This window comes from Adiantum capillus-veneris, chromosome 12, assembly GCF_014529385.1.
Source record: "Adiantum capillus-veneris isolate H3 chromosome 12, ASM1452938v2, whole genome shotgun sequence".
NCBI classification, from domain to species: Eukaryota; Viridiplantae; Streptophyta; class Polypodiopsida; order Polypodiales; family Pteridaceae; genus Adiantum; species Adiantum capillus-veneris.
Genome location: NC_140942.1, coordinates 73,478,637 through 73,490,987, shown reverse-complemented (window position 1 = coordinate 73,490,987; position 12,351 = coordinate 73,478,637).

The following is a 12,351-nucleotide window of genomic DNA, read 5'->3' as shown; positions in this document are numbered from 1 at the left end:
TCAAAGGCTTGTACTAGCTGTATTTGCATTTTCTCTGGCAGCTGCTTTTGTCATTAGCACTTTTTTGTTTCTTAATCAAGCGTGTTTGTTTTATCCGAGCATCCTAGTAAAACGCGGAACACCTGATCCCATTCCGACCTTGATATGTGAAAAGCGTTTTCCGCTATATGTACTGAGAATTGTCGGGAGACATATTTGACAGCCCGGACCCACTAAAGATGCGAAGAGGAGAAGAGAAAGGAACGCCATAACGGATAGCAAAATCTAGGCAATTCTTCGAATTAGCTGCAGTAATTCGACCACCAAAGCGATGACATGGATGCAGTCATTCTAAACAATTGCTAGCGGCGGATGCTGCAGTCATCTGACCTTTCCTTGCTATCCGAGTGGATGCTTCCACTGGGCGGGGACTGGACCAATGTGATCTTGCCTTGACGTTGGCGGTCCGGCTTATGGAGAAGTGAACAAGGCCTTCTTCGAACAAGAGTCACACCTTTATGAAAATATTGCATCGGCACTTGTACCCTAACGTTGACCTTAAATTAGAGATGAGAAAAATGTATAGTCTAATCTCAATCGAGAGATAGAGCGGCTTGGAAAGGCCGTGCGAGTTGAGGAGCATAAGGCAATGGTTATGGTAGCCGCCAAACTCAAGACCAACGTTTTACTTATTGGCACTTTCCTTTCGGGAGCCTAAGGTCCCTCTCTTCCGTCGGGCAGGGTAAGTGCGTGCAGCGCCCACTTTTGCCAGGGGAAGTGCCTAACGGCACTAACTCTTTCTCAACATTCCATTCTTTTCAAATCGAAAAGAGAAAACTGTTTGAAAAGAAATGGCTGGCTGAAATGAGATTCCGCAGAATGCAAAATTGCTTGCGTTAGGGCAAACGTCACTCCGTTGGAGAGAGAGGGCCCTAAAAAAGTGCGCTTCTTTGGTTATCCCTTTCAAATCGTGCACCCTGTCTCCTTTACAAGAAAGTGTCCGGGGAGACCCGATTGCCAAGGGTACTGTCATTTCAGCTTAGCGGGAGGCTCCTACCCCACCATGCGTTCCTTTGGGGAGGGTGTGAAGCTAACAAAACAATGCAAGAGGTGGAAACATAGAACCCGCTAGAAGTGGCAAGACTACTGATCAACGCAAGTGAACTGTGCGACAACGCTTCGTAGAAACCATAAAGCTGCTGTATCATTACGGGCCAGCAGGCACTTTGTTGGCGAAGAATGAACCAGAATGTGATTTGGGACACGATGGGCCTCTGCGTGCCCCGATCGGCAAATGATCACCGAAGTATAGCACATGATCGCTTTTCCTTGTAATAAAGTCAACATGTCGATAAGGTAAACCCAATGGGCTCCCCTCAGGAGGTCTGGTCGTAAGATCAGATACCGTCCAGTGGGCAGAAGACGATATGAAAAGACACCAGCTTGCTTTACTGGGTAGGGTAAAATAGGCAGCGGAGGTAGATAGAGACATATCTATTCAATGAATCGCCGACCTGACCTTTGAGTTGGGGGCCCGGTGCTAACTCGTATCATGAATGACGAAGCGCGAAAAGACCATTTATACGCACTTCATGCCTTAAATGAATAACTGCGAGCAGTAACGCCACAAAGGTTATGCAAGGGTCGCTAGGCTTCCCCCGCTAGGGTTCCCCTGGCTGAGCCAGCTGCCCTTTCTTCTGGTTTCATGCATACTGGAAACCAAGGAAACTAAGTTGCGCTTTGCTTCTAGCTTCTCTCTAAACGCTCCGAGCGGTTCCTGAAACGCAGGAACCAAAAGATGCCGGGGCCTAGACTTCCCATTCGTCATTTGAGCCGTATGCAAGGAAACTTGCACGTGCGGTTCAAAGAGGGGGGAAAGCTCTTCTCTTCCGGGCTTACCTATCTGAATAACCAAGATAGGATATAGCTGGTTTTCCGCGAAATCTATTGAAGTAGAGCGTATAACGTTTATGGCTTGAGGTAGAGCACTCAATGGGCTAGGGTAGCCCAAAGCTTGACCGACCCCAAGGAAACTCCGAATACAGGCCATGGGTTTGTACAGACAGACTTCGGGTGCTAAGATCCAAAGTCGAAAGGGAAACAACCCAGATCGTACGCTAAGGTCCTTAAGCAATCACTTAGTGGAAAAGGAAGTGATCAAGCGATGACAACCAGGGGGTGGGCTTGGAAGCAACCATCTTTCAAAGAAAGCGTAATAGCTCACTGGTCTAGCTTCATGGCACTGAAAATGTCTCGGGGCTCAAGTGACTCACCGAAGCGACGAGACCTTGAAAGAAGCTTTTTCAAGTGTCAGTAGCGGAACGTTCTACCAATCAAGGAAATTTGTTGGTGACAACACCTGGAGGTACCAGAAGTGAGAATGCCGACATGAGTAACGAGAAATCATGTGAAAAACATGATCGCCTTCCAGTTCCAGGGTTTCTGCGTGCAGTCAATCTACGTATAGTGAATCGGTCCCTAAGGAACCCTGAAAGGGCAACGTCCGACGGGTACACGAAAGTGAAGAAGTTGCTTTAACTACTGAACCATGTGTGTTTGTTAAACTCGTGAATTGGATGATTGGGCAGGGGGCTACAAAGTCACTCCGGCTTTATGCAGGGTTGAAACTCCCGGGAAAAAACTTCGTGGAATTGGGAGGGCGATTCAACATTTAAAATGCAAAACCAACCGTACCCCAAACTGACACGGGTGAACAAGTAGAATATACTAAGGCGCTTGAGAGAACCATGTTGAAGGAACTCGGCAAAATGGCCTCGTAACTTTGGAAGAAGGGGTGCTCTCCTATTGAAGGATTGGGAAAGCGGCACATATTGGGGGTAGCGACTGTTTATTAAAAACACAGGACTCCGCTAAGTGGTAACACGATGTATAGAGTCTGACACTTGCCCGGTGCCGGAAGGTAAAAAGGAGAAGTGTTATAAGCTTTGAATGGAAGCCCCGATAAACAGCGGCAGTAACTCTAACTATCCTAAGGTAGGGAAATTCCCCGACAAAGGGGTGGTTTGACAAAGATGTTCGACAACATAATCGGGCAATATGCTGGGTCATTCGCCCGAATTTCAGTATCCAATACTCATACAGAACAGGATTAAAAAAAAAAAATCTGGCTGTCGACAGCGCGAAGGGCTTTCAACCAACCTTCGGCCTATCCACAGCTGAATGGAAAATGTAGTTGGTGGCGCGGACCATCAGCAGGATAGCAAGTTGGAAATACATCGTCTTTCGAGCCCGCGATTGACCATTTTCGTAGCCTCGCACCGTGCGCCCGCGAACGTAGTTCCAAGATCTAAACTCGATCCCCAACGACCACACGCCAGACATCCTTCGAGATGATGATATAGTCCGAACTTATAGGAGACTATAAGGCCATAGGCGAGGATGGCATGGAACTGAATACCATCCATTGCCGTTTGATTAACTTTATTGTGTCGCATAAGTAACGACCTGCATGAATGGTGTACACAGTAAGTTACGCCAGCCTTCTAAGTAATTATTAGGTTTTAGGCCACATTACATGCGGGAACACTTTAAAGATCTAAGTGCACTTGTCTTCAAGGACTTATATATGACACAATGGACGATCCGCAAGATTGGGGAATGGAAAAGCATGCACTTGCTCCAAAACATCCAGATTGGATAGCAGAGGTCCAATCCCCAGAGACTTTACATGAAGCACCCAGGCTTACCGCTATGGCTTATTCTACTGGAACTGAGAAAAAGGCCTGGGTAAAGAGAAAGCCCAAGCTAAACCAAAAAGTTTAGCAAGACTTACAGGTAACGATTGCCCCGCTGTCTCCAACATGGACTCAGTGAAATTGAATTCTCCGTGAAGATGAGGAGTTCTAACGGCTAGACGGTAAGACCCTGTGCACCTTTACTATACTTTTGCAGTGACATCCTTGATTTAATGTGTAGGATAGATGGGAGGTGATGGAAATGTCGCCACCAATCTTGAAATACCACTCTCTCGTCGTTGGATGCCTAACCGCTGCTGCTGTCAGAAGCGGGATATTGCAAGGTGGGTAGTTTATCTGGGGCGGATGCCTCCCAAAGAGTAACGGAGGTGTGCGAAGGTAGGCTCAAGCTAATATTATAACAACTTATGAGCATAATGGTAGAATCTTGCCTGACTGTAAGACTTACTAGTCGGACAAAGACGAAGGTCGACCATAGTGATCCGGGAGTCCCGTGTGGAAGGGCTCTCGCTCACCGGATCAAAGGTACGCCGGGGATTACAGGCTGATGACTCCCAAGAGCTCTTATCGACGGAGTCTTTTGGCACCTCGATGTCGACTCATCACATCCTGGGGTTGAATAAGGTCCCAAGGGTTCGGTTGTTCGCCGATGAAAGTGGTACGTGAGTTGGGTTTAGAACGTCGTGAGACAGTTCGGTTCCTATCTACCGTTGGTTTTAGAGAACTGCGAGAATCTTGCCCTAGTATGAGAGGACTGGGTTAGGTCAACCTATGGTGTTCCGGTTGTTGTGCCAGTAACATCGCAGTGTAGCTAAGTTGGTAGGGAAGAACTGCTGAAAGCATCTAAGCGGGAAATCTTTCTCTAGACAAGTTCTTCTACCGGGTGAAAGAACATCACTTGATAGGCGAGAGGTAAAAGCGCCGCAAGGACAATGGGCTTCCTCATACTAATCTCTTTTCAAGATTCCACTAACGATGTTGTATGGTTACCCCAGGTGGGGCAAGGGATGGCACGAAAGCGCGTACGACACACACCTTAGCATGAGCACGTATAGCCGGGTAAAAAAACGATCTAAAGAGATGGGTAGCTAAAGTAGTAACGAGTTGAAATCCTATACGGGTCGTAGTTATCAAGTATTTTGCTTGCGTAAGTTAGGAATGATATAATACGTAACGTGAAGTATAGGATACGATATAGGCTTTGTTTTAAAGTGTTGTTATTAAACTAGATGAGAAGCCAAGCTGCAAAATAACTCCTTTTCGCCATGCATAGACCAAGTCGATGATTAAGACAAATAGAAAAACAATTACTTCAACGAAAGCTAAAATAAGCCCAATTCCCGCTATAGCCCTAGAAAAATACGGTTTCGACTTTCGTGAAGAATTAAGAAAAGATGTAAACTCTTCGATCCTTGAGATACTCTTCGACAATAAAACTTTTTCGTTTCTAAAACAGCAAGCAAACTGACCCTTATGAATGCCAGCGCTTGAGCAGAGGGTTTGGGCAGTCGAAATGTCTAGCCCATCAAAGGAATATGTACTCACATAGGGAAGGGACCTTGATATGTAGGCTTCCTATGTCTCGGGTGCTTTAGAGGGCCCGACGTATATGCCAGTGTGGCAAGCCACCATGTCTACCTTGCTCAGGGAGAGTTCCTCTAAGAGGATTAAACGGTCAATTGCCACCCTTAGAACCCCCTCAAGGTCGCGCCTTAGATTGGCTATGGTAGCAGCCCCCCGCATGTTCTTCGGCTACAGCCTAAAGCGGGTAACCCACCGATTCTATATAGGTGGTAGCGAACAGGTGCCGTACTGAGCTCTTTTGGTTAAAGTAGGTGCTTTCCCTTGGCCAGAAGAGCCTATAGAGCATGTAGCATGCATTAACTGCCGTTGTGCACTCATCGTTGAGTCGCTTGACCAGGCCCCGACAGCGACTCGGGGTGGCGGTTAGTCGGGTTTGCCCTAGCTTAAGGTGCTGTGCCAAGGGGTAAGGCATCCCGGCCAATGTAGTGCTGGGCTCCAGGCAACAGGGAAGTTTTCATTACAATTTGAATTTCCTAGCCTAGTTATAAATTTAATGTGCTAATCTGTATACAAATGGAGACGATCGGACTTGAACCAATAACTTCATGCTTGCAAAACATGCGTTCTACCGATTACTACGCCCCCGCCCTCGTTTCATGTGCAACACGTATCATATAGGCAAACAAAACTTTTCTTTTAAAGCAAAGAATTTGTGTGGCTAGCGCCATGTAGTCCTTATTCCACTGATGCTCAAGTGGAAGAACCGAAGCTCTAAAAAAAGGTCGGCACGCGTAAATCGACTAAATGCTTCTCTTCGGACGAATCCAAAAAAAATAATTAAACGACTATTCTTTCGAAAGCTCTTTTAAGACGCTACGAATAGATAGGCATGGTCAAATGCTAAAAGGGTAATCTGTGATAGATACATAGAAAAGGACGCGGTAAAGGGAGGAATCCTTGGGCTTGACCTAATCTCGTAGTCATAGTGCTATTGTTGGCTTCTGCATTTAAATGATTAATTTCACAACCCAGCATTCACGCATGCTAGGAAGGCATTGGCTAGATGCCCTTGCGAGCACCTGAGGTCAAATGGCATTTCATCTTAACATGATCCAGCCCCATTGCTTGTTAAGAGTCTATGTGCTTACTGAACGTGGGATGCTACGTAGCGGTTGCCAAGGCGGGACTTCAAGTTGCAATGAATTATCATGATTCGTTTACGTCATAGAATCAATCGACATTCTTCTAGAAATTTCTTTGTTTTCAACGGAAACAGTGGCGTTTATGGCATTTCTTTATGCACGGTTGACATAGCAAAGACAACAGCTCTTGCCAAGGCAGTAGCTCTATGTCAATAAGGGCTAGCAACAGAGCCTCCTCCTCGCGTGTCCAAATCCCTAGCAAAAGGAATAGGTAGCTGGGGGGAACCCACATACATCCATTGCATTCTAAGCTAGGGTCCCTTGTCATGTACCGTCATGCCACAATGGTTTTACTTAAAAAAAAACTGCGGATGGAGTCGAACCATCATTCTAGGACTATAAGTCCAACGCTTTACCATTATGTTACCTAGTTGGGGGGTGACCAAAGCAAAGGCCACCCCGAAGTAACCGTTATTTATCTAGACTTATCTTCAGGGTTGTTTATTGATTTCCTTAAAATACGAAGAATATCGAAAAGGCCATCATCAAAGCAAACAGGGCAATAACTTTTATTAAGGCAAAGCCTGGAATAACATAACCGAATAATTGTTTGGCTAATGATAGATTTCACGCCACAGGGCTTGTCAAAGGACTAAATACGTTTCCAATACCTACTGCTGCTCCTTTTCTCATTCTCGGGTTCATCCTTGCCACTCTCTTTTTCGGGAAGCAGGAAGGGGCAAAGCTAGGAAATTCCCCCCAGTGCTTCCTATTCTCCGGGGTCATTATCGCCCGACCCGGTATCCTGACCGTTCCCTTCATTTCCGGAAGGAGTGTCTTCCTCCGGTTTTGGTCCCCTATAGAAACACAAAACCCAGTTCCACCAAGAACGTTTAGGCACTTGTGATTGTGCAAGGTGATCCAGCTTGGAAAGCAGCTCCTCTTCTTGTTGCCAAGAAAAGGGGATCTGGCTCTTTGCCTCGCTAGTCTCGGGAGCCTCGCTAGTACCCTCCTCCTTCCTGTTCTTCGATGACGAAGGGCTTCCCTCAACTTCGCTTGACGGCCCTGAGCTCAATTCGTGTCCGGCCTTGTCTCCTTCTGGAGTGGAGTTGTCATCCTTGATTTCACGAGTATCCCCTCCAAACTCCTCTTCCCATAACGAAGTTAATAATCGTGATTATTAACTTTTTGCTCTAAATTGGCCAAGTTTCATACCATTGACTCATTGCATGTGTACAAACAACTATTGTAAAGGCCCAAAAGATTTGGATCACTAAACTGGCAAAAAACTAGGTAAAAACTAAAGTTGTAGTGACTTTTTGAATCTTGCTTGTAAATTGGGTAAAAATTTATCCAAACTTGTTGAAAATTGATCCTTAGTCTTATATTGATGTGATAAACATGTGTACATGCTCAGTTGACCAAAAGCTTGCAAAATTTTGTCAAATGTAAATAATCGCGATTATTTACATCTGCCCTGCTTTTGAACTTTTTTGACCAAGTTGGCATACCACTAGCTTTACCATGTTGTAATAAGCCCACACACCAAATTTGGTAAGATTTGAATCACTGGATTAAAAATTGTGACAAATTGCAAAGTTAGTCAGCGGACAAGGAACAGTGGATAAACTTGATCAAATTTTGTCCAAACTTGTTGAAACTTGTCCAAGGGCCTTAACAAGTTGTATCGTTGCCAAACCAATCCAAAAAGTGCCGGAACTTGACAAAAGTAAATAATCACGATTATTTACTTATGCTATCCAGAGACTTCAATTTTGGCTTTTGGGCTTATACAGTGTTAGACCAGCATAAAATAAGGCCACATGACAATTTTGGGTTCAATCGGATCAAAATTGGTACAGATACACTCAGTTTACAGGTTGCAGATTAGACCTTTGATTTTTCTAAAGCTGAATCTAAAAGTCAAATTTTGACTTCCATAGCACGATTTGAAGTGATACACAGAGACCAATCACGAGAGTTCTCAAGAGATCCACTGTCTTTATAGAAGAATAGCTAACTTGATTAATTTTGTACAGGAATCAGGTCGCAGACGGGGAATTATTGGCTTGACAGAAAGTTGCAATTGAATCGAGTGGAAATTGACGACAAGTCAATCCAAGGTGAGTACTCTATCCAGGGCTTCATAAGTCTATATGAACCTTAGATCTGGTCGTGTACTAGGAAATAAGGCCTATTCGGAGAAAACACCAGTAGAGTATCCACCGAAGAAAGCATGAATCAAGGTAATTTTTTGCACACAATTCCTAAAGAAGTCTCAGACACTTTTTCAGATTCAACATCCAAAATGTCTTCTTACTCGACTCACTCGGAAACCGGAACGACAATGCGCTATAAGCATATAATCTCTTTTTACAAGACTAATCGTCATGGAGCCCAGGTTTACTTGGACCCTAACAAGAAGTATGCTATTCGCATTGATGACCATGGCATTGAGTTCGAAGAAGAGGTTACGGCAAACAAACAAGGAAAAATGTACATGGATCAAAAAGGAACTCAATATGTACAAGTTGAAAATCCTGATGTGGTGGACAAATGGGGATTAGAAGTAAACACTATAAACCTAGGTATGTCAGCAAAAGAAGGACCACCAACTTTGGAATTCGAGGGATACGATCAAGTAGACTTGAAGCCTTTGAAACGGCTAAGTACGAATAATCCTAGGATCGGAGTCTATTGTTGGGAAGATAGAAACATATAAGATCTTTTGTGGACTTCTCATGCTAGACCAGGACAATTAACGGCCATGAAGATCATCTATATCTTCAAGATCAAAGATAAGGGATCTGTGGATCTACCAACTTACTTGTTTAGGGATTGTTATAACAACAACTTCGTTATGATGACTCCTGAGGAGCTAGAACAAACCAAATACCAAGGGTACTCCATACGGGATTGGATATTGGATCAAGGACCAGAAACCACTCCAAGAGACGAACATCGTGAGAGATCATCTAAGAGTAATGTGAAGAAACCAGAAACCACCTCATCACGTTAAAAACTGGGTGACACTAAGCCCAGTCCAGGGCTACATGAGTCACTATTTCCGACAGACTGGTTTGAAGGACTCGGAACAGGATCAAGTCCCAGAAGACCTGGAGTTGAACCAAATAGACGTGTCAGACTTGCTGATTTTAAAAAATGGGTCAGAAAATACAGTGGATCAGGGGATCCATATGACCACTTAGCAAGCTTTAAGCAAGTGCTAAAAGCAGAGCGTATATTAAATTTCCATACTCAATTCGAGGGGGTTGGAATGACATTAGAAGGAAAAGATTTGACATGGTTCCAAAACATACCACCAAGGTCAATCATGGACTTGAACACATTAGCTCAAGGATTTGTAGTTGCTTGTTCTAAAATGGGGATTAAACATAATACGATAGCTCAAATCTACAACTTTAAACAGAAACATGGTGAGTCTGTTAGGGATTGTGCAACTCGAATGAAACAATACATTGCCAGATGTCCAGAGATAGAGATACCTGCAGAAGAACAACTTGTATCATTGTTTTTGGAGGGACTGCTAAACAAAGAACTTCATGCTATACTCTATAGTAAAAAGCATACAACCCTAGAAGCGTGTGTGTCTGATGCTATTGACCTAGGAGACAATTGCGAGATCTTCAATGAACAGGATGTCCCGAAGGATAACCAAAGTGAGAAGACAACATCCAAAAAACCAGCACAAGTGGGAACGACTGCTGCGGCACCACTCTCAGCCATAGAATATATGCTAAAAAGGATGAATGACATGATGAACAATATGCAAAAAGCACCTATGAGAGGACCAGGACAAGGGATACCTCCACAAGGACCACCAATTAGGCCACAAAAATGGTGTGCAATCGAGGGTAAATGGACCAACCATGAGACCCACGAGTGCTACTTCAGACCAAAGTATGATGGGAATGTTCAATACGTGCAGATGAGGCCCCAAGGACAAGCCATGTACAGATATCAGCCTAATATGGCCCAAGCTCAAAGACCACCAACGGGTATGGAAAGACCTCAACCTGTGTTGGGACAAAAACCTCCGTATCTAGGACATAATGTGGTGCCTGTAAAGTACATGCACTTAGAAGGAGTAATAGATGAAAAAGCATTAGTGCCTATTACATCCTATGCAGAGCATAGTCCATCTACAGTAATGATAGAGGGAGATTGGTATAGTCCACATCCACCACCAATGGAGGAAACCATGACTTATGCTGCTCCAGAGCTCGCACCAATGTATTATGTAGCTAATCAAGGTGTCAGACCTCCCACGGGAAGACCCATGATGAAGCCCAGAACAGGAAACTTTCATAACTATGGTGCTGATGACCATTGGAAGATAAGAATCGTTTGAACAAGAAAAAAACTGTAGTAAACGTAGTCCAAGTGATGCCTAGTAGCTCATCAGAGAGTGAACTGATTGTTCCAATCAAGGTAATCACTAGAGCCCAGGCAAAGAAAAAGAAACACAATTCCTCTGATGATTCGAAGAACACGAAAGTTTCTTCTCAAAGAATCAAAAGGAGCAGAAGCAAAAGATATGAGATGAGAAAACAAAAACAATGGGTTGAAAACGAAGAGAAAGCAAAAAAATGCTAGGCCAAGACAAGTCGAAATAAACTGGCAGTGAATTCAAGAAAACAACCGTGAAATCTGGGGGATCCATTCTGGTCGATAAAATTTTTGAGCCTATTAATGCTGCCTTGGAAGCTTACCAAGCAGGACTTAAAGCATGCCAAAACATGGAAAACAAATGGAAAAACTATCCATCTCCAGAAATGGAAGTAGCAAAGCTGGAAACTTATCAAAACTAGGTAAGAATCACGCAAGAAATGGTGGATAAACAAAAACCCAAGCTTGAAAGGATTCCAAAACCTGAGGAGCTTGCGGTAGAAGAAACGAAAGTGAAATCCGATGTGGTGCCAGAACCCCACCTTGAAACAAATGAACCAGAGCTTATAATGCCGGACAACAAAAATGCCTTAGACGGAATTCCATTCGTAGAGGAAGACTGGCTAGGACACTTATGGGAGAATGTAAGAGAGATCAATGATGGGAGCCTAACTTTAAAGTCAGCTCCTATAGAGGAAGTCTGGTTGGATAACCTACCATCTGATATGAACATGGATTTACAATCCTTGTACGAGGATTGCGGATCGGAGGCTTCAGGACTATCTAAACCATTGACATTAAAAAAACTACCTTCTTACTTGGGAGTTAACGAAGATGAATTTATCATTTGCAAGACCACTCAAGTAAAAGGAGACAAACAGACCCTAGAAGTAGATAACATTCATTCAATCATGTCTACACCTATCCAATGCACTCTTACTTTGGGAGAACTATTGAAACTCAGGCCATACTTATGGAACGATTTATAGAAAACCCTAGAGAAGGTGGGGATAACGGGGATAATCTCTAAGAATTTGGAAAAATTGAAAAATGAAGTAGAAAACAAAGAGATTCGATCAGTTCCTATGAACAAGGTCGCAGAATATTATGAAGGGGAAGAAGGAAACACTACCCTCCCAGTGAAATATAATGACATTGAAACCATGGCAATATTGGATAGTGGAGCTGGCATAGCCATAGCCACTAAAGCAGTATGGGAATCCTGGGGACATCCATCCATTAGACAAATGCGAATGAAATTACAGTTGGCTGACGGACACATTGAGAGACCACTAGGGCTACTTGAAAAAGTGATAGTCATTCCTGTGGAATTGAATATCAACACACATTTGCCATAGTAGACTTTGGGAAAAAACTCAACTATGAAATCAAATTGGGAAGACCTTTCATGCGACAGGTACAGCTTATCCAAGATTGGGGAAACAACTATCTGTACTTGAAGCAGGTGGGATCTATAACAAGAGTCAATCTAAAAGATCACACTTATAGAGATGTCTTGAAAACACCCATCCAAGAGTTTGATTCAGTCTCTTCGGCTGAAACTAAACTCCCATCCTGGT